The 25,135-nt window shown below is 37.1% G+C and overlaps 1 protein-coding gene across 5 annotated transcripts in view; it reads right to left on the bottom strand.

The window, feature by feature from the left end:
* Positions 1 to 25,135, bottom strand: part of SOCS5 (suppressor of cytokine signaling 5) — a 129,109-nt gene that overhangs the window by 22,284 nt on the left and 81,690 nt on the right. Inside the window, exon 1 of one of the 5 annotated variants that reach the window (XM_040453826.1) lies at positions 16,044 to 16,064. The exons of the other annotated variants lie outside the window; for them this stretch is intronic. The gene's annotated coding sequence lies outside the window, so the exon portion shown is untranslated. Of the gene's footprint in view, positions 1 to 16,043; positions 16,065 to 25,135 lie in introns of those variants that run through there. 5 annotated transcript variants of the gene reach the window in all.

Below are 25,135 nucleotides of genomic sequence, written 5' to 3' on the forward strand. Positions count from 1 at the left end.
CACTCCCGTAAATAATGCTAGATCAACTATCATTATACTAAATGTTCAACCATAGGTTTATTATTAATCATCTTTTTTCCTTCTGTTTGGAAGTAGACGGGAATAAAAATACAGCTAACAGTCCAATTTTCTGAAACTTGAAAACTGTGCTTCTGGGTCTATAATTTTAGTCATCTCAAATGTTCCTATAAAAGGAATGGGTGAGAATTTTAATGAAGTAAATAGAAGGATAACCTCTCAAAAAAGAGACGGGAAAGCCTATTTAAACAAAATGCTGAAGAAAGAAACCAAAAGGAAATCCAAATACTTAATGATATAAAATTTTAAACTTTGGTTAACCAAAAAAAACCCCACAAATGAAATTAAAGGACAAATGACATACTATACCTTTAGACCATTGGTTTCACAATTAGAAATTTATTCCAAGAAAATAGTCAGGTAAGGACATAGATTTACATACAAAAGATAGGCCTCATAACATTATTTTAGCAAAAATTTGGCAATAACTGTATTGTTTAGTTAATAGAGAATTTGTTAAATAACTTGTGCTACTTTCATATGCTGGAATAACAAAAAGACATTAAAAACCATGTCTCAGGAATTTTTAAAATTTTGGAAATCTTCATGATACTAAACGAATATGGACATAAGACAATACATCTAAATTTACCTCAACATACACATATACATATAAACATATATTTACTAAAGAGATTACGCATAGGGAATACTAATGGGGTTATCTTGGGTGGGTTTTTTATTATAATTTCATTTTTTTCCTTTTCTGTATTTTCGAAAACATTACATTCAAATGTATTCATTTCCTAGTTGGAAAAAAAATGCTATTGAAAAAGGAAGCAAATCTTGAAAAAGACCAAACTAATTTCATATTATAAATCCAGAATTATGTGTAAAACACATAAGAAATAAATAATGAAGTATTAAAAAAAAACACTTTTTAAGAAAAGGTGGGGGGACAACGAGGGAGGAAAAAGTCACACAAAGACGGGGGTGAGAGAGGTCGGCGAACCAAATCAACGGGGAAAGGAATAATACAGAGAGAGAGATCTCCACAAAGCCAGCCTGATTTTCTCAAACAGTACTAAGTAACAATGGATTGGGGGGGGGAAAAAACCCTTTCTAAAAGAATACCAATAATAAGTAATGTGCATTTTTTGGTACATGGAGATACTATGTATAGGACAACCAACAGAAGTAGATTATGCGATGCCATCCAACAATACCACTTTTGACACAGCTGAGGTCAAAAGACAAGTTTCTAAAATGTAATCAAAAGGAGAAGGGAATAAGCAGTGGTAGCAATGGTGTGTATTCCACTGCCATGAAAACATTCTCAAGTTGTTAATCAAAAAAGTAGCACTCTGATATGAATTCAACTCTTCTGGTATCAGTCTCTTCTGGCTGCAGAGTACAGACATTCACTTAGGTTGGCAAATGTCATTGTGCATGGTGGGGGCCAAGGACTGGTTCTAAGTATGAATGTGAGGATAAGGGAAGTAGTAAGAATTCTCACAGAAATCCAACAACAAAACCAGTAACACACGTGGGGGTAGGTCTCAAGGACACTGGACCTGAGAACCTGGTCTGGTCCCAAGCCTGCCCTAGGGGATGGAGCAGAAGGAGTTGGTGAGTCCTCATTCTAGTGCCCCTGCTATTGTGGTGACTCAGCAACTCCCTGGGTGCCAGCTTTTGGTATCTGATTTGCCTCCAGCCACCAGCTGGTCTCTCTGCTCCTACAGTCTAAATTTTTTTTAACCCCATGGCCACCACTTTGTCATACCTTTCGCTAATTCTTGGTGCATTACAGGTCCCTCCTATCTCCTTCTCAAATTCTGCTTCTTTCCACTGCTTAACTGCAAAATCTTTGACTTTCTCTATGTTCTGTGATCCAACATCATCATGTGTCTCCTTACAGCAACCACCACTCCCTTCTACTTGTCTACCCTGAGTACACACAGACAGAAAATTAAAAGTTAGATTAAAAAAAAATTTTTTTTTAATGTTTATTTATTTTTGAGATAGAGCGAGCAGGGGAGGGGCAGAGAGAGAGGGAGACACAGAATCTGAAGCAGGCTCCAGCCTCTGAGCTGTCAGCACAGAGCCTGATGCGGGGCTCCAACTCACAAACTGCGAGATCATGACCTGAGCTGAAGTTGGATGCTTAACCGACTGAGCCACCCAGGTGCCCCAAAGAGTTAGATTTTTTTAACCAGCCAATGAGATCTGTGGGAACCTGACTGGTTGGGCTGGTTCCCATCTGGACAAAACTCTCTGTGCTAGTGCACCCAGCTGGCCAGTGGCTGACCTATAACTGGCGCCTCTGATTTGGGCACCCACACCATTCCAACCACCTACAGCCAAATAAGAGAAGGTCATTTATAATGTAGAGCACAGCTGCCTTGGTTTACTCCCTCGGCAAATGTTCCCCTTAGACATGACTGGGAAAGGCAGGAGCTGAAACTGCTCTGTGACAACACATAATATAGAGATGTTTACTACTACTCCAGAATCTTACTCTAGAATTTCATACATCATGTTCTTTGGATTACTAGTACGCTATAAAATATCAAAAGGCATTCTATACATAAAGCTTCCAGTTTAAGTAAAATAATGACTGAGCTCTCTGAGAGAAGATAACTTCCTGGGCATTAGTGCCCAGACTTATTTGACAATGGCTACCTTAAGATTAGATAGGACACTAATATTCTGTCTATCAGTTTGGAAAATGCTATCTTATAGTGCTACAACTTTGCCCACAATCCAGAATCCACCTCGTTAGTTTCAAGAAAGCAGGGACTTTGTTTTGTGCCACGTTTGGTATGTATTATATGCTCAATATATGAATGTTTGTGAAGGTCATTAACAAGGAGGCTGAAGGAAAAACAGCAAATAGGAGGCTAAGCGGGGAAAAAAAAAATCAAGATCAAGAGGATACCATATCTGGTAATGACAGACTAGGATTTTTCAGACCAAACCTCCTGCTGAAAACAATTAAAAATCCCTAAATACAAAAGGAAGGAAGGAAGGAAGGAAGGAAGGAAGGAAGGAAGGAAGGAAGAAAGAAAGAAAGAAAGAAAGAAAGAAAGAAAGAAAGAAAGAAATTAAGAAAGAAAGAAATTAAGAAAGTAAGAAAGAAAGAAATTAAAGAAAGAAAGAAAGAAAGAAAGAAAGAAATTAAGAAAGAAAGAAATTAAGAAAGAAATTAAGAAAGAAAGAAATTAAGAAAGAAAGAAATTAAGAAAGAAAGAAATTAAGAAAGAAAGAAAGAAAGAAAGAAAGAAAGAAAGAAAGAAAGAGGAAAGAAAGAGAAAACACCACCAACAACAAAAACCCCAAGCCCCAAAAGCAACTTAAAGTAAAAAGCTGACAGAATGGTGGGAAACTGCCAGAAAATTCAAGGGGCAACTGGGACCCCAGAGAGGTAACAGGACCCCCCTGAAGACACTCTGGCCCTGAAGGCATTTGCAGGTAGAACACAGCAAATAAACCTCACGGGGTGGGGGGAATGACTGTCAGGGTAAACATGCCTCAAAAGGTGGAGAGTATAAGGGAACTCTTTCCCACATTTACCTGGGACCCCGAAGGGCTATAATCTTAGGTAAAGGTAAACTGTAACAAAACCTAAACCCTAATCCCAACCCCAGGGGATTGTAGGGAAGGTTGCTTTAGCCCAGAGAAAAGCAAGAGAAAGGAAGCATGGTGGGTAGGAAAACCAGGATACAAATCCCTAAGACTTTGTCCACCCCAGACAGGATTTGCAAACAGGGTTTGCAGTCTGGGTTTGCACGGCATATTCATGTGGTGGAGCAGAATGGGTACAATGGATTAGAGAAATAAAAATATCATATATATAGCATATGGATGAATGGCACAAAAATCACTCAGACACAAAAGACTCCATATTGACATATATACATATGCCTGCACATATGTGTACAAAAGGGCAAAAATAAACTACATCATTTAGGGATGCACACACAGGCAGTAAACTTTACAGAGAAGGAAAAAATGATTATCACCGAAGTAGAAATGTTACTTCTGGGAGATGGGATAGGGTAGAGAGAGCTGGGCTCTGATCGGGAAGGGGCACTGGCAGGCACTGTATGTGGTTGAACACGGACAGTGCTCTACTTCTTAATCTGGGTGGTGTGCTTTTTAATTAGTCATTAAAATGACCCTTTATATTTTATTCACTGTTCAATATATATGTATATTTCGCCATAAAAAGGGAAAACAAAGAGCAAAAAGGCAGCATACACGAAGGAACAAAGAAAGCAGAAAGCAGTATTTGCTGTAGGCACTAGCAAAGTGCTGCTAACAACCACCTCAGGAATCTTTAGTGAAACTCAAGTTAACAGTCCATCTCTACACTAGACTATCGTTTCCCTTATTATATTACCTTTATCATTAGCGTAACATGCTACATCTTAAGACAATTTCTAATCTAATTGTAAGAGAAACACTCCTTTGCCAAGTTTCTTTTCCTACTTGACTCCATATGGTTATATATATTTTGCTACATACACAAAGAGCCATTCCGAGAGAGAAAGCCATAAACATTTGGCACAGCAGATCCAACAAAATGTTCCACTAAAGAAAAACATGAAATATTCAATTACATACTGGCAGATTACTTCTAATGTTATGAAATTAAACTACGCGTTAAGTAGTTAATTCAATAACTTACAATAATACTTAAGAACATAACTCTCCGTGGCATGATGGTATTCTGCCACAATACTGATTTATTCTAAGATGCTGTTCTTTATGAAAGAACCTAGGTTCTTGCCCCTGTTCTGCATCCCATTAGCCATGTAAGCAATTTGGATTCCACTTTCCTATTTAACAGCGTGGGAGAAGAACTTCAGTTTCCTGGGTGTAATTTATGAACTATTTAACTTAGTTCCTTTAGTTGAAATGAAGCTAATGGGAAAAAAATTTGTTTGATTTTAAGAGTTTTCACATATATGTAGAAGCTGTAAGAACATGTGTTCTTAAAAAAAAAAAAAAGAACATGTGTTCTTGCCTTTACCGTTAGTATTTTCTAGGACCAATTCTTACGTCGTCAAGTATAGCTGGATGTGTATGAGAAGCACACTTCCAGACGACCCATTCCACCCACTTTTCAGTCCCAATAGCCTAAAAAGTCTGCCTCAATTTGGCTATTCCCAATTGTACTTCATATTCACTATATCTAAAATTATCTTAAGATTCTCCCCCAAGTTGGGATATCAGTACTCATTTTCTACAGAATTTCTCAGAAAAATTTTATTTTACTCTTCTTCCACTTCCCACCCTTATATTTAATGTTACCTAGTTCACCAGTTTCTTTTTCCAGGATGACTCTCACTGCCAGTAGCCTTGTCCAGATTTCTACTGGCACACTCCTAAACTTCCACAACACCTTAGTCTCTCCTCTCTTCCTAGACTCTTAACATTGCTAGACTCCTCTCCTTTCAGGAACAGTCAACAGTCACATGCAGCATCTTTTACCCGACTTTCACTTGCTGCCATCCATCATTAAGCCCTGTTTAATCCCAACTTAATTCTTCTTCCTCTGAAACACCTTCACTACTCTGTAGTTCGCCATTCAATTCAATGTTTAATGTCTATACCACGCTCTAATTTCTCAAAAAGGGTTTACTGCTAACATCACAGTTTGTTCTCTTCTGCTCAGATTGTTGCAGGCATGTTAACTGTATCTCTATAATGGTACTGTGAGATTCAAAAGACAAAGAAGTCTTCTACTTCTTTTGGTAACTCAAAATACCTAGGTGAGGGATGGGAATTTATATCCAGATGTTTTTGGAAAAGACAAAAAGGTATCAGAACCAATGTACTCTATTCTATTCTGGCTCTTCAGTCTTGGCTCAAGCAACGGAGTGAATCAACTGCTGGCTCGTAAGGTGGCTAATCAAGTCTGATTCACCATTTTGCCAAACTGACCAAACAATCAGCAGCAATGGGAAAGTGTTTTGAGATTCTGCTTCAACCACTGTACCTGTACTCTACTTAGATAATTAATTGAAAGCTTGATCTGAGAATTTTAGTAAAAATATTAGAATATTATTTGGACTATGTGACCAGTTGGATAGAGGCCAAAACCGAGAATTTTCTAGGCAGCAGTCATATTACTAGCAATCAAATATTCAATCATTCTTGTCACTAAGATAACTTCCACTTAATAGCAAAGGGGGTCAGATGATAGGAACAGAGCTAATTTTCCTTACTCTACCCTTCTTATTCTTCTTCAATGCTAGAGAATTTCATAAAAGCAAACCACCAAGCTACAGCCATAATTTCTTTCTCATGGTCCAGTGACAGTAAAATCTCTGTATTTTGTTTATTTATTTTATCTCTACACCCAATGTGGGGCTCAAACTCACGACCCTAAGATCAAGAGTTGCATGCCCCTCCAACACAGCCAGCCAGGAGCCCCTAAAATCTCTGTATTTTAAAATGATAGGGACTCACAGGTTGTACTCTCCTATGGCTTTAACATACAGCAAGAGACTCTTAATTAAAATGAAATCTAATCTTTTCTTGTGAAAAGCCACTTATGCTTCTTTCTAATTCCACTCTTGTACCCATTTTCCAGATTTCACACCATGATGTTTTTCATAATTTTATTTTTTAGCTTATACTTCAGAAACTGTGATTGGGAGAGGGGAGTACATTACTTCCCATAAAGCTGTGTTCCTAATATAGTGATTGTTTTCATCTTCTTTTTTAAAATTTCTTTTAAAAAAGGTATATAATTATGTGGTTTGTGTTTGGGGATAGTGGTGGTGAAATTAGAATAAGACTGCATCTCTCTTGAGGATATTTGTAAAAAAAAAAAAAAAAAAAAAAACCAAACAAAAAAACACCTCCCCAAAACAGTATAACACAGCAACCCAAACATCCACTGACAAATGAAAGGATAAATAAAAGGCAGTACCTACACATGATCATACTCAGCCTTAAAAGGGAAAGAAATTCTGACATAGGCTACAACATGGATGAACCTTGAAAACATTATGCTAAGTGAAATAAGCCAGTCACAAAAGGACAATATTGTATGATCCCACTTATAAGAGGTACCTAGAGTGGTCACATTCATAGAGACAGAGAGTGGAGTGGTGGCTGCCAGGGCTGGACAGAGAGGAGAATACGGAGTCAGTGTTTCATGGGTACAGAATTTCAGTTGGGGAAGATAAAAAAAGTTCTGGTGATGGCTGATGGGGATGGTTGCACAACAATGTGAATGTACTTAATGCTGCAGAACTGTCTATCTAAAAATGGCTAAAATGGTTAACTTTTATGTGTCTTTTGCCACAGTTTAAAAAAACCGAGTATAACACAGAGAAGAATATACAATCTTTTAAGTAACTTTGTGTTCTGTGTGGTTAATTTAGAGGCATTACTGAAAAGGAGAAGTCACACCCTCTTATCATTGGCAGTGTCCTCTCCACGTAATGGAGAAAATGGAAAAAAAAGTTAAGTCTAAGAAATCAGTGTCTACATAAGCAATTTCCTTGTTCACATGGGTATTTAAATATCACTGGCTGCTTAGGTCTCTGACAATTTTGCTGTCTTATCCATTCATTCAATACTCTATGAGCATGAACTATGTGCTAAACTTTATGTAAGATGCTGGAGATGAAAAAGAGAGAGAAAGAGAGAAAAGAAAAAAAGAAAAAGACACTCAGCCTGAGAAGTCCACAATCTGGTGCAGAAGGCAAACAAATTACAATGCAACCTAAATTCTAATTAATTCTAATTAGCGCTGCTGGGAACACAAAGCGCAAAGCAACTACCTCGAGCTGGGTAAGTGTGGCACACTGCTAGCTGCACCCTATACTTGTCCTCCCCTTCTTCCATAATAATATAATTAGCTGGTACAAAGCCACCAAGAATAAAGACATTTGTGCCAACGAGGCGCAAAAAGATACATGTTTGAGGGACCCAGGAAACTGTATGCCCTTAGTCCCTTTTTTGTTCCTTCCTATGTCAGGCTGCTTAAAACAGATACCTCCACTTTGGACCATGAGGACAAGGGTCGAATCTGAAGGATTTTGGAGCCATGAGCTGGAAATTACTTCCCTAAAGCCTTTATGGAGAAGAGCAGTCATTTTAGCCCTACATTGCAAAAGAAATTCTCTCCTGTTTTTAGGCCACTGTTATTTTGGAGGTTCTATTACTTGCCGTTGAACCTGATCCTAGCTAATGCAGGGGATCAGGGAAAAGCCTGACAAAAAAGGTGACTTTCAGCTAGGTTTTGAAGAATGAAGTTACCTACCAAGTGGAGAAAGGCATTTCAAGCAGAGATCATGCAAAGGTAGAGACTCAGGAAAGGGTCTAGCTTTCCAAAGGGAGAGGAGTGATTAAGACTGCTAAAGTACAGGGCAGGTGGAATGGAGTAAAAGAACAAGCAACCTTTAAAGCTGGGAAAAATAGACTTTAAAGGGTATTACATGCCCTGCTAAAAAAAAGTGCTTTTATTCCTGTACTTGGCCACATTAAATGACCATGACTTCATCGATGATTCTCTGCATATTCTAATTTTTTTTTTTCATTTTATTTATTTAAGAGAGAGAGAGAAGGAGTGAGAGAATCTGAAGCAGGCTCTGGAGCTTGCTCCCATGAGCCTAGGATCATGACCTGAGCCAAAGTCAAGAGTCGGACGCTCAACTGACTGTGCCCCTCTGCACATTCTGGAAGAGCCAAACGGCCCAGTCAGAAAACAATCAAAACTGTATGGATTAAAGTATGGTGATGACAGGGGTTAGGGAAGAAAAGAAAATCTTATTTCTGTAAGAGTAAGGCTCACTAGTACTTCTGCAAATGTTGAGGACTAGAAGGAATAAATATCTGGCACAAAGAAAAGATTAGGACTCCTGAGAAAGTGAAGGGAGAGGGATAATGGACAATATGGAAAACAGTGAGCATATGTAAATTTTGGCAATGTGTGCACAGATAAAGATTAGAATACCCACCTTCCTTTTAAAGCAAACTGAGGTCTATGAATTATAACTATGAGCATCTGATTATAATTTTATTTTTATTATATGCTTATACCCATGGTTTCCTTTCACAAGTGGCTGTCATAAGTTAGTAAGAGCCAAAGAACACTAATCCTATAGTAGGAATTTGGTATTTGATGATCAAATACCTTTTCCTAACAAAGAAGAGTTATAAATATGAACAAGCGAAAAAAAATAATCTGTGCTCTTTAAGGTTTTTAAGAGTTTTAATTTTTATTCAAGCAAGTAGTATTCTTTTGTTTCTGCAGTAATCATGTATTATTATTCTGAATTTTTAATTAAAAAAAAAATTTCTTTAACGTTTATTTATTTTTGAGAGACAGAAAGAGGCAGTGCATGAGCAGGGGAGGGGCAGAGAGACACAGAATCTGAAGCAGGCTCCAGCCTCTGAGCTGTCAGCACAGAGCCGGACGTGGGGCTCGAACCCACGAACCATGAGATCATGACCTGAGCTGAAGTCCGCCGCTTAACTGACTGAGCCACCCAGGCGCCCCTGAATTTTTAGTTTTATAATTCAAAAAACCACCACTAATGCCTCATCAAAAAAATTTAAAAACAGCAACTGTTACCTTATAGAAGTATCAGGGCAACTGAGAGGGTCTATGGCCTCTGAGAATCTCTAATACATTAATACATTCTCCAAAGATTCAAAGATCAAAAAATTCTTTAAAAAACGTCTTACAATGTTTCTGTTATTTTTGTTTAGCTCTTCCTATATTTATGTACCGCATTTTAGCCTTTTAACAAATATTTACTGAATGCTGATCATACAAGACTGTGTGGGATAACAGAGTTTATTAACTAGAAAACTGTAGGACATGATTTTTTATGTTTTATCCTGATATTCTTGTTTTCAATTAGTTTTAGAAAGGGTTTTTGGTACCTTCTATCAGATCATGAGTTTTATCAGTATTCTATCCTGATAACAGGCATCAAAACACTTGCAAAGGAACACTAAGAAAAATGGTTTAATATTGTAAAGAGTGAGGTAGATGCTTTCTCAACTTAGACTTACAATTATATTGTTTGTATCTAACTTTTGATTAAAAGGACGCAGTTACCTCACTTATTAGCCCCTTAATTTCTCCTGATATTTATCCATCCTTTACAATGGTTATTCTATATTATAAAATAACTGGGGCAAAAATAGGAACTCAATAGGCAAAGAGATCTTTGACCCAAGTAACTATTTCTTAATGAATGCACATTACAATAAAAAAAAAATTCTCCAATGATGAATCACCACACCATTTTTAAGCATCGGAAAAACAAAGCTAACAGTGAAACTGGCTATTGTGAAAACTGGTTAGAAAGTCACCTGACTCATTCATCACCATAGAGAAGACTCTCGTGGCCCCACTCCTTAAACTCAAGAAATGGGAGTACAGTAATAGTGATGTCTAGGAACACAGAAAGGGCACACCTCCTAGTAAGCATCTACAGCTTTTGTAATATTCTCAAAGGGGTCAAGCCCATGCAAGATCCACCCTGGATCCTGCTCACCTCACTAGAATCCCAGACTCCACCTGGGCGTCCTTCAATCTGCCCTCTGTATGGTCACCAGGGAATGCCATATACACCAGTCTCAGAAAATAAAATTCTCTGTTCAAAATGTTTCAGTGTTCTCTACCCCCTTGAGGGGCAAAATGAAAATGTTTTTAAGTGGCAGATGGGGCCACTGAGAATCTGGCCCCTACCTTTTAGACACTACATTTTAATAACAGTGTTTCCTTTTCCTTCCAAGTTCTAACTATCTTTAAACCCTGAACTATGTGTGAGCTTCCTGAACACACTGGGCTTCCATCCGCATGCTTTTTGAGGTTGCTCTTCCCCTTGTCTGGAATGCCCTCCCCTTACTCACACAATACCTGGCAAAACTACACTCATTCCTCAGGTCGAAGTTCAATAGCCATCTTTTCGTCAAGCCCTCTATCACTCCTCCTCCAGGCTGACTGAAGAGCTCCTGCTCCCTGGTGTGTTGCTAAACTAGCTCAGAAGGGGAAAAGAGCCCTGATACTGTCAGTTCTCCGTACATTTGTTTTGAAAACTCAAATATGCTTCAGGGTGCTTGTTACACCGGGGAACAACACAAGCACAGCCCCAGTCCCATTTGCTTGTGTGCCATGAAGTGAGAACTGTACCCAGTGGTACCCAGCCCTGCGTGCCCACCTCAAACATTTCCCAGCTACCTCTGTCAGCCTTCTGTGTCAGGGCCATCCCTTTCCACATCTGGTGTTACCTTTCCCTCAGGTTTCAGACACCTACTTAGACAACTTCACAATAAGTCACAACAGGCAACCTTTCTTACACTCACTTCCACAAGCCGACTTCAAGTTTTTTTTTTTCAAGGTAAAGCACCGTAGTTAATATTTATGTTCCTCTTCATCATTTTAACATGTAATAACTCTGCTGCCCTTTTTATCTGGTTCCTACCTTTTTTTTTTTTTTTAAATGTGTTACTGAGGAAGTTTTTGTGTTATGTCTCGTTTTTCCCTAAGCCTGGTGATTTTCAGAAATGCACACGTCTCGTGATCGCAGAACTGACTGTATGTATGTAGCATTTGCTGATTTCTGTGGTATACAGACCACCACAGACCATTTCAAATACTAAGAGCTGGGCTCTAATGTCCAGCTTGGCTCCAACACAACATACCCACAGTCTGTTACAGGTTTTTATCATAGCAACCATTTTTTTTCATAACAACCATTTTCCTGTTTAAAGACAGTAAGCTCCTGGGGGGCAGGGCCCTTTTCACCTTAATACCAATATTCCTTAAATAGTATTCAGTTGTTAAGTATGTTAGTACTCTGCTAATGTAGACACCACAGAGTAACAAGACTAAAAATGTAACATGAATAATGCTAACTATAGGGGTGCCTGGGTGGCTCAGTTGGTTAAGCGTCTGACTCTGGCTCAGGTCATCATCTCGCAGTCCATTAGTTTGAGGCCCTACTCAACTGACAGCTCAGAGACTGGAGCCTGCTTCGGATTCTGTGTCTTCTTCTCTCTCTGCCCCTCCCATGCTCACACTCTGTCTCTCTCAAAAAATAAATAAACATTAAAAAAAGTTTAATAATGCTAACTATAAACCTATTTCTACAATGAAAAATTAATATCTGCTCTGCCCCAACCCCTGCCACCCTATTAGTAAGAGGAGAGATGGGATTCAAACAGTGTTTCTAACTCCAAAGTTTATCACAAGACAATGCTTCATAACCAATCTACATATACCTACTAATCTACATATACTTTAAGGTATATGTGGCTTACAGACTAATTAAAAAAAATAATCTGGAGATGTGGTCTAATGGATTTTTCCTCCTGATTGGTAAATTTATATAAAATGTCTTACAAGGGGTACCTGGGTGGCTCAGTTGGTTAAATGTCCAGCTTCGTCTCAGGTCATGATCTCACAGTTCGTGAGTTCAAACCCCATATTGGGCTCTGTGCTGACAGCTCATAGCCTGGAGCTTACATTGGAGTCTGTGTCTCCCCCACTCTCTCTGCCCTTCCCCTGCTCATACTCTGTCTCTCTCTCAAAAATAAATAAACATTAGAAAAATTTTTTAATGTCTTATAAGAGTATGCAAATTTATCTTAGTTATACATTTAATATGCAAAAATAAAATAAAATTACACAAAATAGGACCTATCCTCCAAATATGGGCCATTTTATTGAACCCAAACTTAATCTAAGCCAGTATCAAAATCTAAGTTGATTTCTTTACAGACATACATACATATATGTATACACACACACACACGTACACACATATTTAAAACTTTAAAATTCGTAGTATTTACATTTCAACTACTGTTTTCTTAATATAGACAAGTATGATTTTAAAGCTGTATGTTAGTGATTTCAATAAAAAAATTAGTTTACTCAGTAATATCTGAGTCTCAAACAATGGAGAAAAGTTTCTTCAGCTTATTTCCAAATTTTGCTAAGAAACTAAAACATACTTAGTGCCTGTGAATCCTACAGCACAGAGAGCGGCTGCTCAAATTTAGCTTGAGTCTGGACAAGTGAAGCTGATCAAAACAAATTACTGGGCCCCAGTCTCAGAATTCTGATTTAGTAGGTCTGAGGTGGGGCTACAGATACTGCATTTCTAACAACTTCTCAAGTGACTCTGATGCCATTGGTCCTGGGACCACACCTTGGGGTCAGAAATACCTGTGTTCAAATCCTAGCCTGTCACTTAATATCTGTGTTCTCTGGACATGGTTTAAAATCTTTACCCCTTAATTTTCTCATATAGAAAATCCAAAGAGTTGCCAGAAAATTAAACAAATAATATATTTAAAGTGTTGAGCACATGATGAGGACTCTAATGATAACTACCTATGTTGGCTGAATAAATGAATGTCATACTTCAAAGTACACACTACAAGTAGTGGCTGAGATGGGATGAGAACACTCCATACCCTGTCTCTCCTACTGAATCTGATTATAAAATCTAAACACAATGCATGGGGTAGTTATTTAAAGACTGTGAAAAGTAAATGGTAGCAGGCAGACTGGGAAAGAAAACCAGAATTCAAAGAACCATAGAAGCAGCATGGGTTTACTTTTCCTGCCTTGTATCTTGCTGCCTAGACTGGGGGAAACTTATTAGTGGCATCAGTGTAGGCAGTGCTCCGGGAGAAGCCCTGTAGTTCTGGCTGAGCAGGGAAAGGGATTCTACTGGCAGGAACAGCAAGGGGCCCATATGTACCCTAAAAGTCTGAGTAAAGTCCCTAAGCCCAGAAGCTGTGGTTTCAAGAGGGTGTTGCAAACCACTCTCCCAACTTTCCCCCTCTCTCTTTGCTCCCACCACTTGTCCCTGGATGTGGGCACAACTGCAAGAAGTTCAGTAGAGTAGACAAAGTTTTCTGGCTGGAGAACTAAAATGGGAGCCCCCAGGGAAGTAGAAAGTATAAGGGAAATTGATGAATGGGAGAAACTCAGAAAAGCAAATCCATAACATTATGACCTCCTGGGGCTCACCCCAGAGCTAAACATGTCGTGGAACTCATCCTAAACAACAAACCAGAAACTCTGAGAATTGAACAGAAAGAGAAAGTCACCTATCTCCAACTGACTAATGGGCAGTATACTCATAGGACAGATCCAAACAGCAATGTGCTGCAGGCTTTGAAAACCAAACTGACACTGAAATCGCAACCCACAGAAAGCTGGCTGTAAGTTGCATGCTGAAACCAAAGGGGATGACTGCATGCTAAAACACAAAAATGAACAGTCTCCATAGAATTTAAACAAGACTCAGGGTCTTATAATACCATAGAATGCAATCCAAAATTGCATAGGAAAATCCCAGCTTGCATGGGATAATAAACAGACATCAACACTGAGATGACACCTAATGTTGGAATTATCTGGTAAAGACTTTAAAGCATTATTATAAAAATGCTCCAAGAAGGGTGAACACTCTTGAAATGAACAGAAAGTCTCAGCAAAAAAAGAGAATCAAATGGAAAGTTTAGAACTGGAAAATAACTGAAATAATTCACTAGATAGGTTCAATAAGTAAAATGGAGATGACAAAAGAAAGTCAATGAACTTGAAGACAGACTAATAGAAATGATTTAGTCTGAACAATAAAACAAAAAAGTAACAGAGCATCAAGGACCTTTAGGATACCAAAAGGACCAACAATGGTGTCACTGGCATCCTAAAAGGAGAGTCAAAGAGGGTGGTGCAGAAAAGTATCTGAGGAAATCACAGCTGAAAACTTTACCAACTTGGGAAAAGACACAATGTATATGCAGATTTGAGAAGCTCAGAGAACCTAAAGAGAATAAACCCCTAAGAAATGCATGCCTAGACACATCATAATCAAATTGATAAAAACTAAAAATAGTGAAAAAAAATTGAAAATAACCAGAAAAAAAGAAAAGCAATGCATTATGTATAGGGTACAGGGGAACAGCAACTTGAATGAATGTGAGTTTCTCACCAGAAACCGTGAAGTCCAGAAGGAAATGGCATTGTTAAGGGGTTGAAACAAAAGAACTGTCAACACAGGATTTCCATATCCAGTGAAAATACTCCTCAGGAATGAAGGCAAAATAAAGACACTCTCAAGTGAAGGTAAAACTATGAGAATTCATTGCCAGAAGATCTATTCTAAAAGAATCACTAAATGGCAGAAGGCAAATGATGCCATGGGAAAAACAGAACGTTAGTAATGATGAAAGAACAAAGAAATGATAACCATCTGGGTAAATATAATAAACTATTTTTTTCTTCTTGAAATCCTTAAAATACATTTGGCAATTGAAAGCCAAAACTATAACATTGACTGGGTTTTCTATGTATGTAGATAGAATATATAAGGCATTACAACAACAAAAAAGAGGAAGGTAAACCGACACATATAGTGTTAAGATTTCTACATCCCACTTAAGTGTAAAAATATTCTAAGTAGACTACAAAAACTTAAATACATTACCTCAGAGATATTGGGGGTTCAGTTCCAGACCAATGCAATAAAGTGAATATTACAATAAAGGGATTCAAATAAATTTTTTGGCTTTCCAGTGTATAGAAAAGTTATGTTTACACTATGCATAGTCTATTAAATGTGCAATAGCATTTTGTCTAAAAAAAAAAAACCAATGTACAGGGGTGCCTAGGTGGCTCAGTTGGTTATGCATCCAACTTCAGCTCAAGTCATCATCTCATGGTCTGTGAGTTTGAGCCCTATGTCGGGCTCTGTGCTAACAGCTCAGAGTCTGGAGCCTGCATCGGTTTCTGTGTCTCCCTCTCTCTCTCTCTGCCCCTACCCTGCTCACACTCTGTATCTCTCTCTCTCTCTCAAAAATGAATGAACATTACAAAAAAAATGTACATATCTTAATTTAAAAAATATTTTATTGCCAAAAAATGCTAACCATCAGCTGAGCTTTCAGTGAGTCATAGTCACTGAACACAGATTACCAAACAAATATAATAATAATTAAAAAGTTTGAAACATTGTGAAAATTACCAAAATAGGACACACAGACGTGATGTGAGCAAATGCTATTGGAAAAATGGTGCCAGTAGACTTGCTTGATACAAGCCTGCTTCACAAGGCTTCAATCTGTAAAAAAAAATGCAGTACCTATGAAGTACAATAAAGCAAGGTATGCTTTATATTATATATTATATATTATATATTATATATTATATATTATATATATTATATATTATAACCTCTAGAGCAACCACACACACACACACACACACATACACACACCCGAACACTAGAGTGAGATACAGTAAAAAACAAAACAAAACAAAACAAAAAAAAAAAACCACAATAGGGAAGTTAAAATGGAATACTAAAAACTGTTCAAACAACCCAAAAGAAGGCATGAAAGGGAAAAAGATGAACAAAAAAACAAAAAGAACAGATGGAAAGCAAATAGTAATCATAAAATAGTAGCACTGAATCTAAACACATAAATAATTATATCAAATATAAAACACCTAAACATACCAATTAAAAGACAGATTATCAGAATGCCTTTTTAAAAAAGATGATCCAATTATATGCTACCTAGAAGAAGTATATTTCAAGTATGATCATATGGGTAGCTTAAAAGTAAAAGGATGAAAAAAGGTGTATCATGGACATACTAATCAAAAGAAAGATGGAGTGGCTATATTAATATCAAATACAGTAAACTTCAAAGCAAAGAAAATTAACAGACATAAAAAGGGGCATTATATAATGATAAAAGGGTCAATTCACCAAGAAGATATAATAATCCTAAATGTGTATGTACCTAACAAGAGAACTTCAAAATACATGAAGCAAAAACTGACAAAACTAGGAGCAGAAATAGACAAATCTCCAATTATAGTTGGAGACTTCAACACTCTTGTCTCTGTAGTCTGTAATTAATAGACAAAAAAATCAACAGGGAGATAAAACTGAACAACACCATCAACCCATTGGATCTGACATTTATAGAATACTCCATCCAAAAAGACCAGAGTACATTTTCTTTTCAACTACACAGAGAATGTTCACTAAGACCGTAACTTGGGTCATAAAACAAATCTGACAAATTTAAAAGAACTGAAATAACAGAAAATATGTTCTATGGCCATAATGAATTACACTAGAAATCATTAACAGCAAGATAACAGAAAAATCTCTAAAAACTTGGAAATGTAATGATGCACTTATAACTAATCCACAGGTCAGAGAAGAAGTCTCAAGGGAAATTAGAAAATATGTTTAACTGAAAGAAAATAAAAATACATCAGAATTTGTACAATGTAGTTAAGCAATGTTCCGATGAAAATTTATAGCATTAAATGCTTTATTAGCAAAGAGGAAAATTCTCAAACCAATAATGTAAGTGTCTATCTTAAAAAGTTATAAAAAAAAAAGAAGAGCAAAATAAACTCAAATCAAGTAGAAGGAAAAACATACCTACACCTAATAGACAAAACCGTGAAAGACTGAATACTTTTCCCCCTAAGACTGGGAACAAGTCACTGATATTTACTCTCACTGAAACATTGCACTTGAAGTCCTAGCCAGTGTGAGAAGTCAAGGGGATAAAAAAGCATACAGAGTAGGGTGGGGAAAAAAAGTCCTTATTTGCACACAACATGACTGTCTACTTAGAAATCTCAAAGAATTTACACAAAATCTCCTAGAGTAAGTAAAATTACAAAGCCCTAGAACACAAGGTCAACACAGTATCATATATCTACATATTAGCAACGAACAATTGGAAGCTGAAATTTAAAAATACTATTACAATACCTCCAAAAAAGTTGGAAATACTGAGGTACGAATCTAACAAAACATGTACAAGAGCTATGTGCTGAAAATTACAACACTATTAAAGAAATCAAAGAAGACCTAAATAAACAGGAAGGCATCACTTTCATGGACTGAAGTTCAACATACTAAAGGTGTCCATTCTTCCCATTTGATCTATAGCTTAACAGAGTTCTAATCAAACCACTGCCCCACAAAATATATTTTGTAGCCATAGACAAATTTATTCTAAAATCAAAAGCAAAGGAACTAAAATAGCCAAACAATTTTGAAGAATAAAATTCAGTGAATCATACTAACAGGTTTTAAAACTTACTCTAAAGCTATAGTAACTAAGACAGTATGATAATGCAGAATAAACCAGTCTTGAAAGGTTACATATACTACATAATTTCATTTACATAACATAAATCGTCAGGGATTAAGGGTGTGATACAGACGGTTAGCAGGAGGGAGTTTGGGGGTGATGACGTTATACTGTATCCTGCTTGTGGTGGTAGTTCCATGGATCTATATATGAATTAAAACTTAAAGACCTATACATCTCCCAAAATCACTTTTACTGCATGTGAATTTAAGAATTTTTAAGCTTCTAAAAAATACACAGTATAAATTATTTTAGGACTTTCTACTTTTTTTTACAAATTAAGGCTCGAAACCAAATGTTTTGAGAATGTGTACATCACTACAATCAGAACATGTAGAGGTAGGAGAATTCAATTTTTAAAAATTACTCACAAAGATACAGTATAGGTATAAATTGTAGACTCAGGAACAACTATACCCCTCAACCAATCATACAGACCAACTAAACACATGTTTAATATTGTCTTGTAAAAAAGAAAATAAGATAAAACAAATACAGCATATGTCAAATCAAAAGGAAGTCTGAATGAAGACTCCACATTCGTATGAGATATTCATTTACTCCTTAGAATGGAAATGATAGTGTGCATTATCAGTATGGTATGTACCTTGTCTTTTCAAATAGCAGTTAAAGATTTACAATGGTTTATCCATATTTTTTCTCATCTGATTTCACTTGACACAAAAAACATGCACTTTCAGGAATGCTGACTGGATGAAGAAAATGTGACACATATATAATGAAGTATTATTCAGTCACAAATAAGGGAGGAAGTTCTGGCATTTGCAACAACTTGGACCAGCCTAAAGGACATAAAGCTAAGTGACAAAAGCCAGACAGAAAGACAAGTGCTATATGATCTCACCAATATGCATAATCTATGAAAGTTAAATTACAGAAGCAGAGAGTAGAATGGTGGTTGTCAGGCACTGGAGGGTGAGGGGAATGGAGAGACGTTGCTCAAAGGGCACTAACTTTCCGTTACATGATGAATAATTTCTGAGGATAAAATATACGGCATGGTGACTATGGTCAATATCATATACTTGAAATTTTCTGAGAGTAGATCTTGAATGTTTTCACCAAAAAAGAAGGGGGGGGGGTGTAATTAGTGAAGGCAATGGATGTATAAATTAGCTTGACTATGGTAATCATTTCACAATTTATGTTTATCAAATCATCACACTGCATACTTTAAATATATACAATTTTTATTTGTCAATTATATCTCAATAAAGCTGGCAGGGGTCTAGGGTGGGCGGTAAGAATGCTGACTGGAACCAAGTACCAAGACTGGTCATAATTGCACCAACACATAACCCATCCTAAGAAGGCATTAACTATTTCTTTTTTTTCTTCCTAAGAAATAAAGTCATAGCAAATGAGTCTATCAAAACATGTGGAGGATTATAATTCAAGATAGCTATTCTCTATAATCATATATATTTTTGGATGACTGCCATAAAAATTAGGTCTTCTCAGATTGTGATTTGAAAAAACAAAAACACAGCTAAATGACCATAAATCATTTTATTTAAATAAGTGAGCAACCTCACGGTCCCTGACTTTTCCTAGTTCTTAAAGCATTAAATGTAAATTATTTGTGGGAGCACTCAATTGCTTTCAAATGATAACTCTTTTTCATATAAAATCTTCTGGGGTTATGAACTTTATAAAGAGCAAATCCAACTCTATCAAGAGCTGAAAGGATGTTAAAAGATAGTTTGGTGCCATTAAAAAATTGACAAATATTTACCTATTGATTGAATGCTTAAAATATTTCAATTCCTAAGGGTAATACAAAAGAGATCAAAACGACATAGGTCCTCAAGGACTTAGCTGAGGAGATGATGCACACCCTTGAGATAATTAAGACACTGGAACTATAAATAAGAAAGTAACTATATAGAACAATTAGAGATAACATCTAAATAGATGTCAAAACATTCTTTAATAAGTGTCCCATATAAGTCAAGTGGTATTTCAGAAGAGAAAATAAATTGAGCTGATGTAGGGAGGCACTGGGATCCAGCGAAGAGAAGAGCGTGCTGGGGTCCAGAGGCCTGCTTCAGCTCTGCCATTAAAAACCCTTGGCTACATAAGTCCCAACCACTTCAGGGCCCGGTCAGCACACGTGGTGCTTGACACACACAGAAAAGGACATTTGCTCATTCACCTCTGATTTGGATATGGCTAAGCAAGGAAGGGAGGCAGGCCAGGGGCTCCTACTAGAAGAAACACTCAGAATTATCTGCAACTCAGGACTACAGCAAGCTCATTGCTTGAATTCAACACTGCCTTCTCACAACCCTGTGAAAGAAAGGATGCTGACACCCAAAAGAAGGAGCTGGCTGCTCTCCTGGCCTCCTCCAGAGAGCAAAAACCCTTATACCAAGGGTCTCACTGTCCTGGGCCCAGCTGTACTGGCACCTCACGGTCCCAAGAACCCCCTGTGATGCATCAGCTGTCTGGCTTAGTTTCAGTCTGCTTCTCTGGGTCTCGGTAAGCTCATCTCAAAGAAAGCACACTGGATCAGGTCCTTTACAACATCACAATCTATAAATATCATAAATTACACACAGAAGCCATAGAACATTAACCTTATTAAGTTGTCACCTAGAGTAAAAATAGCTTGTTAAATTTATTATCTGGACTTCACTTTTATGTTTTACAAGAAATATCAAGCCGTTTTTACAAATGCCAAATTGGAAAGGCAAAACTACTGAATTCCTTAAAAGAATGATTCGTACCTTCATCTCAAAATATCAAAATGGCTAGATCTCACAGTAAAACATAACCTGTGCAAAGATTCATCACAGTTCTTCATGAAAGTGAGTTAAATTTTATAACACAGAACAACAATATTCTTACACATCAAGTAGTATTAGTACCTCTACAATACCAGCCCACTAGGGTTCCTAGCAATGTCTGCAGGGAACAAGAAAAGATCAAGAGTGCCTCCTTAACTGCCAGGATTCAAATCCAGAAGTAGAAGAAAACAAATCATCTTAACAACTACTGAATGGCAAGTAGGAGCTCGGCACTGTGCTGGTCACTTTACATGGGTTACCTTATTTAGTTCCTACGATGATATTATTAGGTAGCTAGTTATTATCGTTTTAATGATGAGAAAATTGAGACTCAGGAAGTTAAGAAATCTGCTTACAGCTTCAGAGACCTTCACAAAGCTTAAAAATAAGGTGATCCACGAAGGATGTACCACTGTCCCAAGCTTTCAGGAAAACACACTCTGATCAGCAGACCCAACTGTTCACGTCCCCTCGGTAGATGTAGCCCTACTGTCACAATGTGCGCCATCAAACAATCACGGCTTGATATTATTTCTTAACATAATTTAAGAAATTAATGTTGTCTTCCACATTAAGTCTTTAGTAAATTTGCTTAGCATGCAATCACTTCTTGTGACTAAAATGAGTTTCTGGATCTACAACTGCTGAGGAACAGACACCAGACTACTCAAGTTAAAGTCATTCTCTGAGGTCTGGTATGAATGGCACCTCCCTGGAGGATGTGTCTATTTCTTTTTTTCCATTAACCACAACATTCCGTTGTCTCTTCTTCTGAATATTAACTTTCTCTGTTGGATTGCTGACATGTTCTAAATATAGCAAAAAATGTGAAGCTGAGTCACTACAGTGAGTTCCTGAAGAGCACCAGGTCCATATGCTCACGATGCCAGGCAGAGAGACAGCAAATATAACATTTTATTGAGAGAACTAAAAACTATGACTTCTCTCCTATCACATCTGCAAGGAGGTGGACAGTAACAGGAAGACAAAACTCCCTTACAAAAACCCAAAAGCTCTGGGAAACAGAAAAGGGAAAGAAAGAAAGCAATACTCAATCTCTTCAAGTGTACAAAGAAGTGCTTGATAGAAACCCACAATTTTAAACTATATAACATGAGAAATTGCCTCAGTTTAGAAAAAGTTTAGAACATATACTACACATATACTGTAAGAATAAATGTCTCTTTCACTAAATTTATACTGATAAAGCTCAAGCTACAGAATCTGCAAACACGGAAAAGAGTCATGATCAAGAGGAGAAAAACTAAAAATCACTTAATTCCTTCTTCCCTCATCATCCCAGTCATTAATTTTAACACAATTTTAAAAATTAAAGCAAGTTGTATTTTGGATGATTATTAACATCACAGTACATGGTTTCTGTAGCAAATGAGAAAAACATTAAATAGTATATGAGATGAATGAAAAATAACTCATTATCTCACTACTCAGCATATTTTATATTCTATCTTTTATTTATTTATTTATTTATTTATTTATTTATTTATTTTTTAAACGTTTATTTATTTTTGAGACAGAGAGAGACAGAGCATGAATGGGGGAGGGTCAGAGAGAGGGAGACACAGAATCTGAAACAGGCTCCAGGCTCTGAGCTGTCAGCACAGAGCCCGACGTGGGGCTCGAACTCATGGACCGCGAGATCATGACCTGAGCCGAAGTCGGCCGCTTAACTGACTAAGCCATCCAGGCGCCCCTATATTCTATCTTTTAAATGAAGGTTTCCTTTTTGGGGCGCTTGGGTGGCTAAGTTGGTTAAGTGTCTGACTTTGGATCAGTTCATTATCTCATGGTTCATGAGTTCAAGCCCCGTGTCAGGCTCTATGCTGACGCTCAGGGGCTGGAGCCTATCTCCCCCTCCTCTCTCTCTGCCCCTCCCCTGCTGGTACTCTGTCTCTCTCTCTCTCAAAAATAAATAAAAAACATTAAACAAAAAAGATTTCCTTTTTAAGAAACTCAAATATATCACCTTACCTTTTTCATTTACTACACTATGGACATTTTCTTATACTTCACACCCTTAAACATGCTAAATCACATGATTTTTATCACCAATCATCTTTAGTATACTAAACAAAAACGTTAAAGAACACGATTTATAATGGTTTTATAGTTTTTGGTCATACAGTGGCATAACTTAATCAGTTAAGGGGTTCCTCATTTTTTAACATTATAAATAGCATTGTAATGAATAAGTAATACACACCTGTACATACATTTATATGCATCTCTTATTTCCTTATAATAATTATTATTTAATTATTAAATAATTTCCTTATTTCCTTATAATAAATTCCTAAAGACAGAATTTTGGGGTAAAGGTTATTGAAGGATTCTATTACCACACTGGCATTGCAATGGACTGAATGTTTGTGTCCCCCAAAATCCACATGCTGAAATCTAATCCCTGATATGATGATATATGAAAATGGGGCCTTTGAGAGGTAATTAGATCATGAGGGTGGAACCCTCATAAATGGAATTAGTGCCCTTGTAAAAAGAGGCCACAAAGCTAGCTAGCTCTTTCTACCATGTGAGAAAACAAGAAGTCTGCAGTTGACAACCCTTAAAAGGCTCTTCACCAGAACACAGCTATGCAGGCGTGAGCCTTACCTAGGGCTTCTAGCCTCCAGAACTGTGAGAAATAAATTCTATTCTCTATAAGCCCCCTGTCATTTATAATACTGTAAGTTTATGGTATTTTGTCCTACCAGCCTGGGCTAATGTAGCCATTTAGAAAGTGCTATCAGGGGCACCTGGGTGGCGCAGTCGGTTAAGCGTCCGACTTCAGCCAGGTCATGATCTCGCGGTCCGTGAGTTTGAGCCCCGCGTCAGGCTCTGGGCTGATGGCTCAGAGCCTGGAGCCTGTTTCCGATTCTGTGTCTCCCTCTCTCTCTGCCCCTCCCCCGTTCATGCTCTGTCTCTCTCTGTCCCAAAAATAAATAAACGTTGAAAAAATAAAAAAATAAATAAAATAAAAAAGAAAGTGCTATCAATTTATGCTCCCACCGAAATCAGGAATTTGCCAACACTTGATTCTTTTTAATATGACAGACCTATTAAAGCATGGAACCTATGACATAATGATTCTAATCTCTTAGACTTTTTCCATAATTTTGGGAAATAATACCTCTTAGTGTAAATAAATATCTATCTGTGGTTAAGCAATTTTTCCCATGTTGATTTTTAACAAATTTATCTCTGTTAATTAAGTAGTTAATTGAAATAATATGAATTGCATAATCATTTAAAAACTAAAGTTATTCTTCTATGTGTATATTTGCAATAAGAGATGTCTGAAATAAAGAAGATGACCATGGTAAACTTGGTTTTGAGATATTTAGTTATTTGCTTTCTTTCTTTTTATTTTAAAATCTTTACTGATTTTTAATTTTTACACTTGGAAGATTTTAAAACATTTTCTTTCTTTTTTTTTAAAAAAAACTTTCTTCTTTGTATGTCTCTGGTATAGCGTGAAATAAAATACGAGCTAGCATTCTTTTAATGAAGCCATACTCTAAAAAGCATCACATATCAAAAATTATGATGCTTTTCAAAAGAAGAAAAAATTAAAATAAAATCCTACATGTTTATTTCCAGTTATGCTGGAGTAACTGGTACTGGGCTAGACCTCCTGATATGAATGACCACAAAACTGGGGAATATATATGAAATATTATTTTCAGATACTGGGCAGCATAGATCTGTGATTCCTGAGAGAAGGGAAACAAAGATTTCTGAATGCCCTGGCTTTTCTGCTTGTGCCACAAGGAAGGAAAACCCAGAAAGAGTACAGAGATCTCACTGAGTTGAGGAAACAGAACTTGAAGTTTGAAGCTACTAAAGTCACTGGAATTTAACGGGCAGAATACAAGAAAGAAGAGAGCCGTGGAGAGAAAAAGTTTCAGAAATCTGTAGAGAGATCTTCTAATTCTTTACCTGAAGACTAACCTGCATATGCACAATGCAAGACTCCACAACGCCAAAGAATAAAATCTGGGGGAAAAACAACTACAGAAGGTGAGCTGAACAACTACAGGAGCTTGCAAAGGTCTTGGAGACATTCAAATTCCTGGCAGGTGGAGTGGAGAGACTTCACT

This window comes from Herpailurus yagouaroundi, unplaced genomic scaffold (assembly GCF_014898765.1).
Source record: "Herpailurus yagouaroundi ecotype Mexico unplaced genomic scaffold, PumYag 210, whole genome shotgun sequence".
NCBI classification, from domain to species: domain Eukaryota; kingdom Metazoa; phylum Chordata; class Mammalia; order Carnivora; family Felidae; genus Herpailurus; species Herpailurus yagouaroundi.